Source organism: Tachysurus fulvidraco, chromosome 1, assembly GCF_022655615.1.
Source record: "Tachysurus fulvidraco isolate hzauxx_2018 chromosome 1, HZAU_PFXX_2.0, whole genome shotgun sequence".
Classification (NCBI taxonomy): Eukaryota; Metazoa; Chordata; class Actinopteri; order Siluriformes; family Bagridae; genus Tachysurus; species Tachysurus fulvidraco.
The window spans coordinates 46,476,546-46,489,334 of NC_062518.1; the positions used below are offsets into that span (position 1 = coordinate 46,476,546).

Below are 12,789 nucleotides of genomic sequence, written 5' to 3' on the forward strand. Positions count from 1 at the left end.
CACATCCAGTGTATGCAACATGCACGGAAGAAGGCACCACCTGAAAGGGGAGGGCAATTTGAATTTAGTTGATATTCTTATTTATTTATTATTGTTTGTTTTACTTGAATTGTTTTTGTTTCCAAAATTCTATTTTTTGGATTTTTTTCTGTAGGTTGCTCTGGATCAGAGAGGAACAATCTAAAAGGACAGACCGTTTATTGACTTCCACCTTTCTGATACACCTGTACAGGTCAGTAAATGAGCCGGACAATGCTGAGATTGTAGACTGGCATCAGCTGTCTTTATTTTGCATACATACAAGGTTAAGGGCAGGGTTAGGTGAACTAATGGTGGGAAAATCCAAACAGTGCACTGTAATTTCATAATAATAGTAATCTGTAATTTCATAGATCATGTTTTCATTTTGCTTCTCAAATTATAATTTTATTTCTAATAGGCAAACACTGTATGACATCTTCTGTTTGTGTCATAAAAATATCAGAATTATAAAATTTCAACAAAATATATTACAATAAGTATAGAAATAACTATTCAGCTCTGACAAATATGACAGTACATAAAAAACAGCATATTTTTATGAATGTAGATTGTTGGTAGAACAGTATGACAGAACAAGTGCAGATGTCCTATTATGGTCAATTTTAGTGTAAAAAGTGTGATGGATAATGTGTTGAGTTGGTGGTTCCAGTAAAAGTCCATGTGCTAGGTATTGTCCTAGTTAAGGGACTTAGTATTCTGTGGAAATAAGCTTCCTTCTTGATCTTTGCGTTTGCCTTCAAGGATCAGAAACACAAATGGATTATAACAGAAAGAAGCATCTGTTGCTCATATCTAGGGTCCAGCAAAGCTTGCTATAGCATGACTACAGGGCATAGAGCTTAACTGATCACTCCACTCTCTTGAGAAGCCCTTTTGTACTGCTTGGTGCTGTTCCCAAACCAGGCTGGATATTACAATGTTACACAAGAGACAAACTTTTAGACAATGAAAAGACAACAATATAACTGCAGTGAATTGATAATGATGCATTTATTTTATTGATCAAACATTTCATCCATAAATCTCCTCACACAACGACAATTAGTTCACACAGCTGAAACATCAAACAAAACTAATAGCGTCTAACTGAGATTGTAAGTCTACAACTAAATATTCAACTAGAGGAAATCTCATAAGAAATAGAAAACACAGATGTACAAATACAGAAGTGGTAGAATAAATACTGAGAAAACACAAAACATAATTAGTTCTGCACCATATTTCAGATAACAGTCAATAAACTTAGCACTAAACAAACCTTTTAGTTTTTACATCCTCCCAATGATGCTAGCATCCAGCTTGCAATTAATCCTGTTTTCCAAAACTTTGTGTTAAAAGTAAATGCATGATAAGTTCTCTAAATAATCTTACCATAATTAGACCAGAAAAATGCCAAAGAAACAAACAAAAGTAGTTCCTAAAGTTTGGGCTCCTGTACATTAGATCACTTGCACACAAAGCACTTGTAAATTAAATCATCTCAGAAAATAGCCTTACTGTTCTCTGCCTTACTGAAACTTGGATTAAACCAAATGATTACATTAGTCTAAATGAGTCTACACCATCGGGATATATCTAAGCATGAGCCTCATCAGACTGGTCTTGGAGGTGGTGTTGCCACTATCTTTAGTGATTTCCTTACTGTTACCCAGAGAACACAGCATAGATTTAATTCTTTTGAAGTGCTTGTTCTTAATGTTACACTCTTGCACATGCACACGAAAAAGTTAATGATGTCTATTGCTCTAGCAACCATGTATAGACCCCCAGGGCCCTACACTGATTTTCTTAGAGAGTTTGCAGATTTTCTTTCAGACCTATTGGTTAACTTTCATAAAGCGTTAATTGTAGGAGATTTTAACATTCACATTGAAAGTACAAACGATACTTTAAGACTCACATTTATGGACCTACGAAACTCATTTTGTCTTAAACAAAACATAATAATCTCACACGGAATAGATGTCACTAATATAGATATCATACCTCAAAGTGATGACATCACAGACCATTACCTCATAATGTACACACTACCTGTAGAACAGATTAACTGTGTCTCAGCACGTTATCGACTCGGCAGAACTATTATTCCGAACGCTAAAGACAGATTCACAAAAAAAACCTGCCTGATCTGTCTCAACTTCTTACTGTACCCTTAAACACAAACAATCTAGATGTAATGACTAACAGCATAGGCACTACATTATATTCATTAGCACTTTAGACACTGTTGCCCCCATCCAATTAAAGAAAGTTAGAGACAAAACACCCACACCATAGTATAATAGTCATATTCACACCCTCAAGAGAGAAACCCAAGGTTAGAGGTTTTTAGAATTGCGTATAAGGACAGTATGTCCAGCTATAGACAGGCTCTAAAAACTGCCAGGGCTGAGCACCAGAGCAAACTCATAAAACATAAACAGAACAATACCAGGTTTTTATTTAGTACACTGGCTAGATTGACAAAAAAACAGAAATCTGAACACACTATTCCATCACAGTTCAGTAGTGAGGATTTTATGAGATTCGTCACTGATAAAATTAAAAGCATCAGGAACAAAAAGTTTAGAGGTTTAAAGGTTTAGATCCTACCTGTCTGATCGATAACATTTTGTAGAATTAAAAGGTGAATCCTCCAGTTTATTGCCAGTTAATTATGGGGTCCCTCAAGGATCAGTCCTAGGACCTCTGCTTTTCTCGATATACATTCTTCCATTAGGGAACATTATTAGAAGACATGGGATCAGTTTCCACTGTTAAGCTGATGATACACGGTTATATATCTCATCATAACCAGATGAAATAGCTAAATTGTCCAAATTAACTCAGTGCGTTAGAGAGATAAAAGATTGGATTATCTGTACGTTTCTGTTTTTAAACTCCAATAAGACAGAAATACTTCTTATCTGTCCAAAAACAGTACACAGAAATTCTCACAATTCAACTTCCATTTAGAGGGATGTACTGTTACTAGTAGCTCGACAGTGAAAGACCTGGGTGTTATATTAGACAGCAACTTGTCTTTTGAAAATCCTATCGCCCATAGTACAAAAGCAGCCTTTTCCCACCTTAGACATATTGCCAAGCTGAGAAACATCCAGTCTGTATCTGATGCTGAGAAGCTAGTTCTTGTATTCATGACCTCTAGACTGGACTATTGTAATGCATTACTAGGTGGTTGTCCTGCATCTTTAATAAATAGACTACAGTTAGTCCAAAATGCAGATACTAGAGTTCTCACAAGAACAATAAAGTATGATCATATGTAGTAGTAGTTGTAGTAGTAGTAGTAGCCTTTATTGTCACTGGTCACAGGTACCGTGAAATTAGCCATAAACCTGTCCATACATACAATACATACAATATGACAAGCACAGGACAGGAAGACAGGCAAGTGAAAAGAAATACAGCATTGAGGGAAGGGAGGGAAAAAAACAACCCCTAGACTATGCTAGTGGGGAGTACAGTGTGGGAACAGGAAAAACACCTCAGCAACATAAGCACAGAAACTGTTCGCCATAAACACACGACTTGCAACAGGGGAGGGGAGGGGTGGTGGTGGAGGTAATCCAGCACAGGCAAGCAGCCATCAGGTCCTGCAGCCTTTATCTTCTGACCCGCTTGTCAGACTGGCGGTACAAAGTGGTACAACACCTCTTGGGCATACATGTGTAGTCCAATAATCAAAAGTAGTAATTTAACAAATTAACAGTCAATTCAGTTCAAATGTTGTTACTGTGTGTGTAGTTGCCTGTCAAAGCATAAGGTTCAAATTTCTTTTATTGTTTAGTTTAGTTTGTTTGTTTTGACAACTGTTATCGAAACAATGAATTTGTCCTTTGTTCTTGAAATGAAAAACACAGTCAACCAAAAATGAGCAACCAGGCAATTCCACCTTCTTAAGAAATTGTAATAATGTCTAACAAAAAAGACTTTTATTTCAGTTCAGTGAATGTGTCTAAGTGCAGTTGCCGTACCGAGGTGAATAAGCAACTCATTTCAGGTAGCTGCTCACTACTCCCGCTGTTGTCCATTCAGTAGATAACGGAACACCCCAAGGAAATGATAGCACTCCTATCATGTTCAACGTAACGATAACTGACATCTTCTCACAGATAGGCACAGAGATATGGAAATCCCTATATGCAGATGATGTGGCACTGTGGAAAAGTGGACGTAATATCAGGCACTTGGAGCAGTGTATGCAGAATGCTGTCGAAAAGTAGAAAAGTAGTAGTAGAAAGTAGAGAAAAGTAGAAAATTAGTAGAAAATTGGGCAACCAAGTGGTGCTTTTGCTTCTCATTGGCAACAACACAGGTGATCTGCTTTGCTATTAGCAAACTAACACCAACAATGAACATTAAAATGTACAGGCAAAAACTGGAACAAGTGCCAGTAATGTGGCTAGACACAAAATTAAGTTTGAGATTACATTTCCAGAAAATTTTTGACAAACGTAAAAGTGCAATCAATGTAATGAGGTGTTTGGCAGAGGTGGAATGGGGGCATGTTGTCTGTCATTACAAAGTATATACTGTGCACTAGCAAGAGCAGCAATAGATTATGGGAGTATGGTCTATTTTATAAATATATATAAATATATAGTTTCGGGTGGGTGGGAAATGCTAAGGCTCAAAATGCAGGGCTCAATCAGCTGCAAATAGGACACACTGTGGCAATATCAACGATGCCACCCCTGGAAATTTATAAAACAAATACTTACAACAAATACTAAAAAAAAAAAACACACGAAGAATGCCAGAGTGGATAATAGTTCAAAACTATATGGAGCAGTATCAAGAGGAATTATTCATATTTACGGATGGAAAAAGGCCGTACTGGTGCAGCATTTTTTATTCCTCAGTATGAAATAGTAGTCAAAAAGAAGACAACAGGTTACCTGTCAGTCTACACTGTGGAGTTGGTAGCAATTTTACTGCCATAATCTGAACAAATATGTCAAAACTGCCTTAAACAGTTTATCAGCATTATTAAGCATTCAGAGCATCATGTAGACAAGACCTCATTCATCAAATACTCCACTTGCTTCTCACACTTCACAATAAAAGAATAGATGTCTCCTTCCTTTGGGTTCCTGACCATGTAGGGGTGGAAAGAAATTAAACTGTGGATATACTAGCAAAAAACTCTAAAAAGAATGAAACAGTTGATGTGCACGTACCAATAAGTAGAGCAGAGGCCAAAACTATCATGAAGCAACATTCACTTAAAATATGGCAGGAAGATTGGAACACAGCGGATACAGGACGTCATTTATACAGAATACAAAATCAAGTGGCCAAAAGCATGAGGAAGGGCAGAAGCCCAAGGGAAGAGATGTTAGTCTCACGTCTTAGAATGGGTCGCACTGGTTTAAATACATCATTGTACAGAATAGGAAAACATCCCACTGGGCAGTAAAGCATATACTGTTTGACTGCAAAAAATATGAAGAAGATAGGGCAGAATTAAATGCATGCATGGATGAAAGCATGACACTTGAGCATTTATTAGGAAAAGCATCTAGGATCATCTAGCATCTAATATACAATTTCTTAATTTTATTTTTGAAAAATACTGGGTTAAGTGAAACAATTTAAGGTTGTTGTTTTTTTTTCCCTCTTCATTTCACCTTCCTTAGGTGGCGGTAATGCACCTTTTAGAAGAGTTGCCAACCAGCATTAAACTCGAAAGAAGAAGAAGAGGAGTAAGAAGAGGAAGACCCTTTCAGGACCGTGTTACAGCAAGATCAATGTGACAACTCACGCAGATAGCTGGAGAAACTTTAGGTAAGATTATGTCTGTGAAAAGCACGCTTAGCTTAGTGTTAATGTTAGCTAGCTACAAGTGTCAGTGACAGGTTAGCTAGCTACAAGTGTTAGTGACAGGTTAGCTAGCTACAAGTGTCAGTGACAGGTTAGCTAGCTACAAGTGTTAGTGACAGGTTAGCTAGCTACAAGTGATAGTGACAGGTTAGCTAGCTACAAGTGTCAGTGACAGGTTAGCTAGCTACAAGTGATAGTGACAGGTTAGCTAGCTACAAGTGTTTTTGACAGGTTAGCTTGCTACAAGTGTTAGTGACAGGTTAGCTAGCTACAAGTGTCAGTGACAGGTTAGCTAGCTACAAGTGTCAGTGACAGGTTAGCTAGCTACAAGTGTTAGTGACAGGTTAGCTAGCTACAAGTGTTTTTGACAGGTTAGCTTGCTACAAGTGATAGTGACAGGTTAGCTAGCTACAAGTGTTTTTGACAGGTTAGCTTGCTACAAGTGATAGTGACAGGTTAGCTAGCTACAAGTGTCAGTGACAGGTTAGCTAGCTACAAGTGTCAGTGACAGGTTAGCTAGCTACGAGTGTTAGTGACAGGTTAGCTAGCTACAAGTGTTAGTGACAGGTTAGCTAGCTACAGATGCTAGTGACAGGTTAGCTAGCTACAAGTGTTAGTGACAGGTTAGCTAGCTACAAGTGTTAGTGACAGGTTAGCTAGCTACAAGTGTTAGTGACAGGTTAGCTAGCTACAAGTGTCAGTGACAGGTTAGCTAGCTACAAGTGTCAGTGACAGGTTAGCTAGCTACAAGTGTTAGTGACAGGTTAGCTAGCTACAAGTGTTTTTGACAGGTTAGCTTGCTACAAGTGTTAGTGACTGGTTAGCTAGCTACAAGTGATAGTGACAGGTTAGCTAGCTACAAGTGTTTTTGACAGGTTAGCTTGCTACAAGTGATAGTGACAGGTTAGCTAGCTACAAGTGTCAGTGACAGGTTAGCTAGCTACGAGTGTTAGTGACAGGTTAGCTAGCTACAAGTGTTAGTGACAGGTTAGCTAGCTACAGATGCTAGTGACAGGTTAGCTAGCTACAAGTGTTAGTGACAGGTTAGCTAGCTACAAGTGTTAGTGACAGGTTAGCTTGCTACAAGTGATAGTGACAGGTTAGCTAGCTACAAGTGTCAGTGACAGGTTAGCTAGCTACAAGTGTTAGTGACAGGTTAGCTAGCTACAAGTGTTAGTGACAGGTTAGCTAGCTACAAGTGTCAGTGACAGGTTAGCTAGCTACAAGTGTTAGTGACAGGTTAGCTCGCTACAAGTGTTAGTGACAGGTTAGCTAGCTACAAGTGTTAGTGACAGGTTAGCTAGCTACAAGTGTTAGTGACAGGTTAGCTAGCTACAAGTGTTAGTGACAGGTTAGCTAGCTACAGATGCTAGTGACAGGTTAGCTAGCTAAAGTGTTAGTGACAGGTTAGCTAGCTACAAGTGTTAGTGACAGGTTAGCTAGCTACAAGTGTCAGTGACAGGTTAGCTAGCTACAAGTGTCAGTGACAGGTTAGCTAGCTACAAGTGATAGTGACAGGTTAGCTAGCTACAAGTGTTTTTGACAGGTTAGCTTGCTACAAGTGTTAGTGACTGGTTAGCTAGCTACAAGTGTCAGTGACAGGTTAGCTAGCTACAAGTGTTAGTGACAGGTTAGCTAGCTACAAGTGTTAGTGACAGGTTAGCTAGCTACAAGTGTTAGTGACAGGTTAGCTAGCTAGAAGTGTTAGTGACAGATTAGCTAGCTACAGATGCTAGTGACAGGTTAGCTAGCTACAAGTGTTAGTGACAGGTTAGCTAGCTACAAGTGTTAGTGACAGGTTAGCTAGCTACAAGTGTTAGTGACAGGTTAGCTAGCTACAAGTGTTAGTGACAGGTTAGCTAGCTACAGATGCTAGTGACAGGTTAGCTAGCTACAAGTGTTAGTGACAGGTTAGCTAGCTACAAGTGTCAGTGACAGGTTAGCTAGCTACAAGTGTCAGTGACAGGTTAGCTAGCTACAAGTGTCAGTGACAGGTTAGCTAGCTACAAGTGTCAGTGACAGGTTAGCTAGCTACAAGTGTCAGTGACAGGTTAGCTAGCTACAAGTGTCAGTGACAGGTTAGCTAGCTACAAGTGTCAGTGACAGGTTAGCTAGCTACAAGTGTCAGTGACAGGTTAGCTAGCTACAAGTGTCAGTGACAGGTTAGCTAGCTACAAGTGTCAGTGACAGCTTAGCTAGCTACAAGTGTTTTTGACAGGTTAGCTTGCTACAAGTGTCAGTGACAGGTTAGCTAGCTACAAGTGTCAGTGACAGGTTAGCTAGCTACAAGTGTCAGTGACAGGTTAGCTAGCTACAAGTGTCAGTGACAGGTTAGCTAGCTACAAGTGTCAGTGACAGGTTAGCTAGCTACAAGTGTCAGTGACAGGTTAGCTAGCTACAAGTGTCAGTGACAGGTTAGCTAGCTACAAGTGTCAGTGACAGGTTAGCTAGCTACAAGTGTCAGTGACAGGTTAGCTAGCTACAAGTGTCAGTGACAGGTTAGCTAGCTACAAGTGTCAGTGACAGGTTAGCTAGCTACAAGTGTCAGTGACAGGTTAGCTAGCTACAAGTGTTAGTGACAGGTTAGCTAGCTACAAGTGATAGTGACAGGTTAGCTAGCTACAAGTGTCAGTGACAGGTTAGCTAGCTACAAGTGATAGTGACAGGTTAGCTAGCTACAAGTGTTTTTGACAGGTTAGCTTGCTACAAGTGTTAGTGACAGGTTAGCTAGCTACAAGTGTCAGTGACAGGTTAGCTAGCTACAAGTGTCAGTGACAGGTTAGCTAGCTACAAGTGTTAGTGACAGGTTAGCTAGCTACAAGTGTTTTTGACAGGTTAGCTTGCTACAAGTGATAGTGACAGGTTAGCTAGCTACAAGTGTTTTTGACAGGTTAGCTTGCTACAAGTGATAGTGACAGGTTAGCTAGCTACAAGTGTCAGTGACAGGTTAGCTAGCTACAAGTGTCAGTGACAGGTTAGCTAGCTACGAGTGTTAGTGACAGGTTAGCTAGCTACAAGTGTTAGTGACAGGTTAGCTAGCTACAGATGCTAGTGACAGGTTAGCTAGCTACAAGTGTTAGTGACAGGTTAGCTAGCTACAAGTGTTAGTGACAGGTTAGCTAGCTACAAGTGTTAGTGACAGGTTAGCTAGCTACAAGTGTCAGTGACAGGTTAGCTAGCTACAAGTGTCAGTGACAGGTTAGCTAGCTACAAGTGTTAGTGACAGGTTAGCTAGCTACAAGTGTTTTTGACAGGTTAGCTTGCTACAAGTGTTAGTGACTGGTTAGCTAGCTACAAGTGATAGTGACAGGTTAGCTAGCTACAAGTGTTTTTGACAGGTTAGCTTGCTACAAGTGATAGTGACAGGTTAGCTAGCTACAAGTGTCAGTGACAGGTTAGCTAGCTACGAGTGTTAGTGACAGGTTAGCTAGCTACAAGTGTTAGTGACAGGTTAGCTAGCTACAGATGCTAGTGACAGGTTAGCTAGCTACAAGTGTTAGTGACAGGTTAGCTAGCTACAAGTGTTAGTGACAGGTTAGCTTGCTACAAGTGATAGTGACAGGTTAGCTAGCTACAAGTGTCAGTGACAGGTTAGCTAGCTACAAGTGTTAGTGACAGGTTAGCTAGCTACAAGTGTTAGTGACAGGTTAGCTAGCTACAAGTGTCAGTGACAGGTTAGCTAGCTACAAGTGTTAGTGACAGGTTAGCTCGCTACAAGTGTTAGTGACAGGTTAGCTAGCTACAAGTGTTAGTGACAGGTTAGCTAGCTACAAGTGTTAGTGACAGGTTAGCTAGCTACAAGTGTTAGTGACAGGTTAGCTAGCTACAGATGCTAGTGACAGGTTAGCTAGCTAAAGTGTTAGTGACAGGTTAGCTAGCTACAAGTGTTAGTGACAGGTTAGCTAGCTACAAGTGTCAGTGACAGGTTAGCTAGCTACAAGTGTCAGTGACAGGTTAGCTAGCTACAAGTGATAGTGACAGGTTAGCTAGCTACAAGTGTTTTTGACAGGTTAGCTTGCTACAAGTGTTAGTGACTGGTTAGCTAGCTACAAGTGTCAGTGACAGGTTAGCTAGCTACAAGTGTTAGTGACAGGTTAGCTAGCTACAAGTGTTAGTGACAGGTTAGCTAGCTACAAGTGTTAGTGACAGGTTAGCTAGCTAGAAGTGTTAGTGACAGATTAGCTAGCTACAGATGCTAGTGACAGGTTAGCTAGCTACAAGTGTTAGTGACAGGTTAGCTAGCTACAAGTGTTAGTGACAGGTTAGCTAGCTACAAGTGTTAGTGACAGGTTAGCTAGCTACAAGTGTTAGTGACAGGTTAGCTAGCTACAGATGCTAGTGACAGGTTAGCTAGCTACAAGTGTTAGTGACAGGTTAGCTAGCTACAAGTGTCAGTGACAGGTTAGCTAGCTACAAGTGTCAGTGACAGGTTAGCTAGCTACAAGTGTCAGTGACAGGTTAGCTAGCTACAAGTGTCAGTGACAGGTTAGCTAGCTACAAGTGTCAGTGACAGGTTAGCTAGCTACAAGTGTCAGTGACAGGTTAGCTAGCTACAAGTGTCAGTGACAGGTTAGCTAGCTACAAGTGTCAGTGACAGGTTAGCTAGCTACAAGTGTCAGTGACAGGTTAGCTAGCTACAAGTGTCAGTGACAGCTTAGCTAGCTACAAGTGTTTTTGACAGGTTAGCTTGCTACAAGTGTCAGTGACAGGTTAGCTAGCTACAAGTGTCAGTGACAGGTTAGCTAGCTACAAGTGTCAGTGACAGGTTAGCTAGCTACAAGTGTCAGTGACAGGTTAGCTAGCTACAAGTGTCAGTGACAGGTTAGCTAGCTACAAGTGTCAGTGACAGGTTAGCTAGCTACAAGTGTCAGTGACAGGTTAGCTAGCTACAAGTGTCAGTGACAGGTTAGCTAGCTACAAGTGTCAGTGACAGGTTAGCTAGCTACAAGTGTCAGTGACAGGTTAGCTAGCTACAAGTGTCAGTGACAGGTTAGCTAGCTACAAGTGTCAGTGACAGGTTAGCTAGCTACAAGTGATAGTGACAGGTTAGCTAGCTACAAGTGTCAGTGACAGGTTAGCTAGCTACAAGTGTCAGTGACAGCTTAGCTAGCTACAAGTGTTTTTGACAGGTTAGCTTGCTACAAGTGTCAGTGACAGGTTAGCTAGCTACAAGTGTCAGTGACAGGTTAGCTAGCTACAAGTGTCAGTGACAGGTTAGCTAGCTACAAGTGTCAGTGACAGGTTAGCTAGCTACAAGTGTCAGTGACAGGTTAGCTAGCTACAAGTGATAGTGACAGGTTAGCTAGCTACAAGTGTCAGTGACAGGTTAGCTAGCTACAAGTGTTAGTGACAGGTTAGCTAGCTACAAGTGTCAGTGACAGGTTAGCTAGCTACAAGTGTCAGTGACAGGTTAGCTAGCTACAAGTGTCAGTGACAGGTTAGCTAGCTACAAGTGTCAGTGACAGGTTAGCTAGCTACAAGTGTCAGTGACAGGTTAGCTAGCTACAAGTGATAGTGACAGGTTAGCTAGCTACAGGTGTTAGTGACAGGTTAGCTTGCTACAAGTGATAGTGACAGGTTAGCTAGCTACAAGTGTTAGTGACAGGTTAGCTAGCTACAAAAGGCAGCAACACATGCTTATGCATTATAATTTTAAAATGAACTCTGTGCACTTTCTATGTTTATTTGCGATTACATGTAAGTTTTAGATGGAGCATTTAAACCCTCTCACACGCTGTTCAACAGCAACAAGGGTCACAGAAATAAATTTCACCAAACCATCAGAGACATTTTGGAACATACACAATAATTGCAGTTGCTAGAAATAATAATGGCGCAGTTATTTTACATAGTTATGTATATAATTTTCTTTGTCCATCTTGCAGGTGCAGTAATGAAATGGGACAAAGACACAGTGGAGGAGATAATCATACAACATGCTTCAGCTCTCCTCCTTAATCATGCAGGAGTAAGAAAGGGAGGGATTGATGTTTATTTATTAATTATACACTGCAGTGTGAGTTAATTTTCACTGTTTACTTCAATTTTGTACACACACACACAAAGTGTCTAACTATAAATAGAAATTACATTGAAATAAAAGTGAGTTTTAACTGAATGCCATGTGAGGCTGTTTATTTGGTTTATTTTATTTAGATGCAGAATAAATGTCTAAAATGAGTCTGTGGTTGATGTTATAGGACTATAGGAAGATGTCCACAATGAACACATTAGTTCAGATCTTAACTTCATACAGAGATCCTGTGGACATCAACATTGGACAATCAGATGTCAAAAAAACTTTAGTAGGTCTGTGTAGTGAATTTAGTTCTGTATTGTCTCTTGTAGTTGTGTGTTTGGAGGAACTTTTTCATTTTACTGCGGACTGTACCGGCTGTATGTTGTTCAAGTGACAATAAAATATACAACTTAACACCAGTGACCTGGAGTCTCAGTTAATGACCTCAGGAGACACGTCCTATTGGACAATCACATATAAACTGTTACATCTACATTTCAAATAACTGAACATATTCATACTCAATATATTGTTTACATTTATGGATAATTTCATTTCACATTAACACACTGTAAAACATTTAATGCTTCGCTTTATTAGGATTTATATAGAGTTAACACACTGAGTAATTGTTGAAAATAGGCAAAATATCAAAATGTACATTAATTTTTTACTGTCTATTTGTTATTCTTCACTTGCTCATTTGTGCAACTATGAAACAAACAGTCATGCAGTAACACACACACACACACACACACACACACACACACCGGTCTATATAGATTACACTAACAAAAAGAAAGCCTTGTTGGTGAGAGAGGACAGAGGATGATGACCAGACTGAATGAACACAGTGCAGGTTGGTTGTAGACACTTTAAAAGTCTGCATTTAATTGTAA

The 12,789-nt window shown here is 39.9% G+C and overlaps 2 protein-coding genes and 1 long non-coding RNA gene across 3 annotated transcripts in view; 1 reads left to right on the plus strand and 2 right to left on the minus strand.

Moving 5' to 3' along the window:
* The window catches only part of LOC113633973 (B-cell receptor CD22-like), a 352,956-nt gene that overhangs the window by 295,433 nt on the left and 44,734 nt on the right, over nucleotides 1-12,789 (minus strand). The window lies entirely within an intron of this gene.
* Nucleotides 1-12,789, minus strand: part of LOC113633983 (B-cell receptor CD22-like) — a 195,276-nt gene that overhangs the window by 151,453 nt on the left and 31,034 nt on the right. The window lies entirely within an intron of this gene.
* Nucleotides 5,539-11,989, plus strand: LOC125138530. The gene is made up of 2 exons (XR_007137732.1): nucleotides 5,539-5,835; nucleotides 11,757-11,989. It is a non-coding gene; the product is annotated as an uncharacterized LOC125138530 (long non-coding RNA).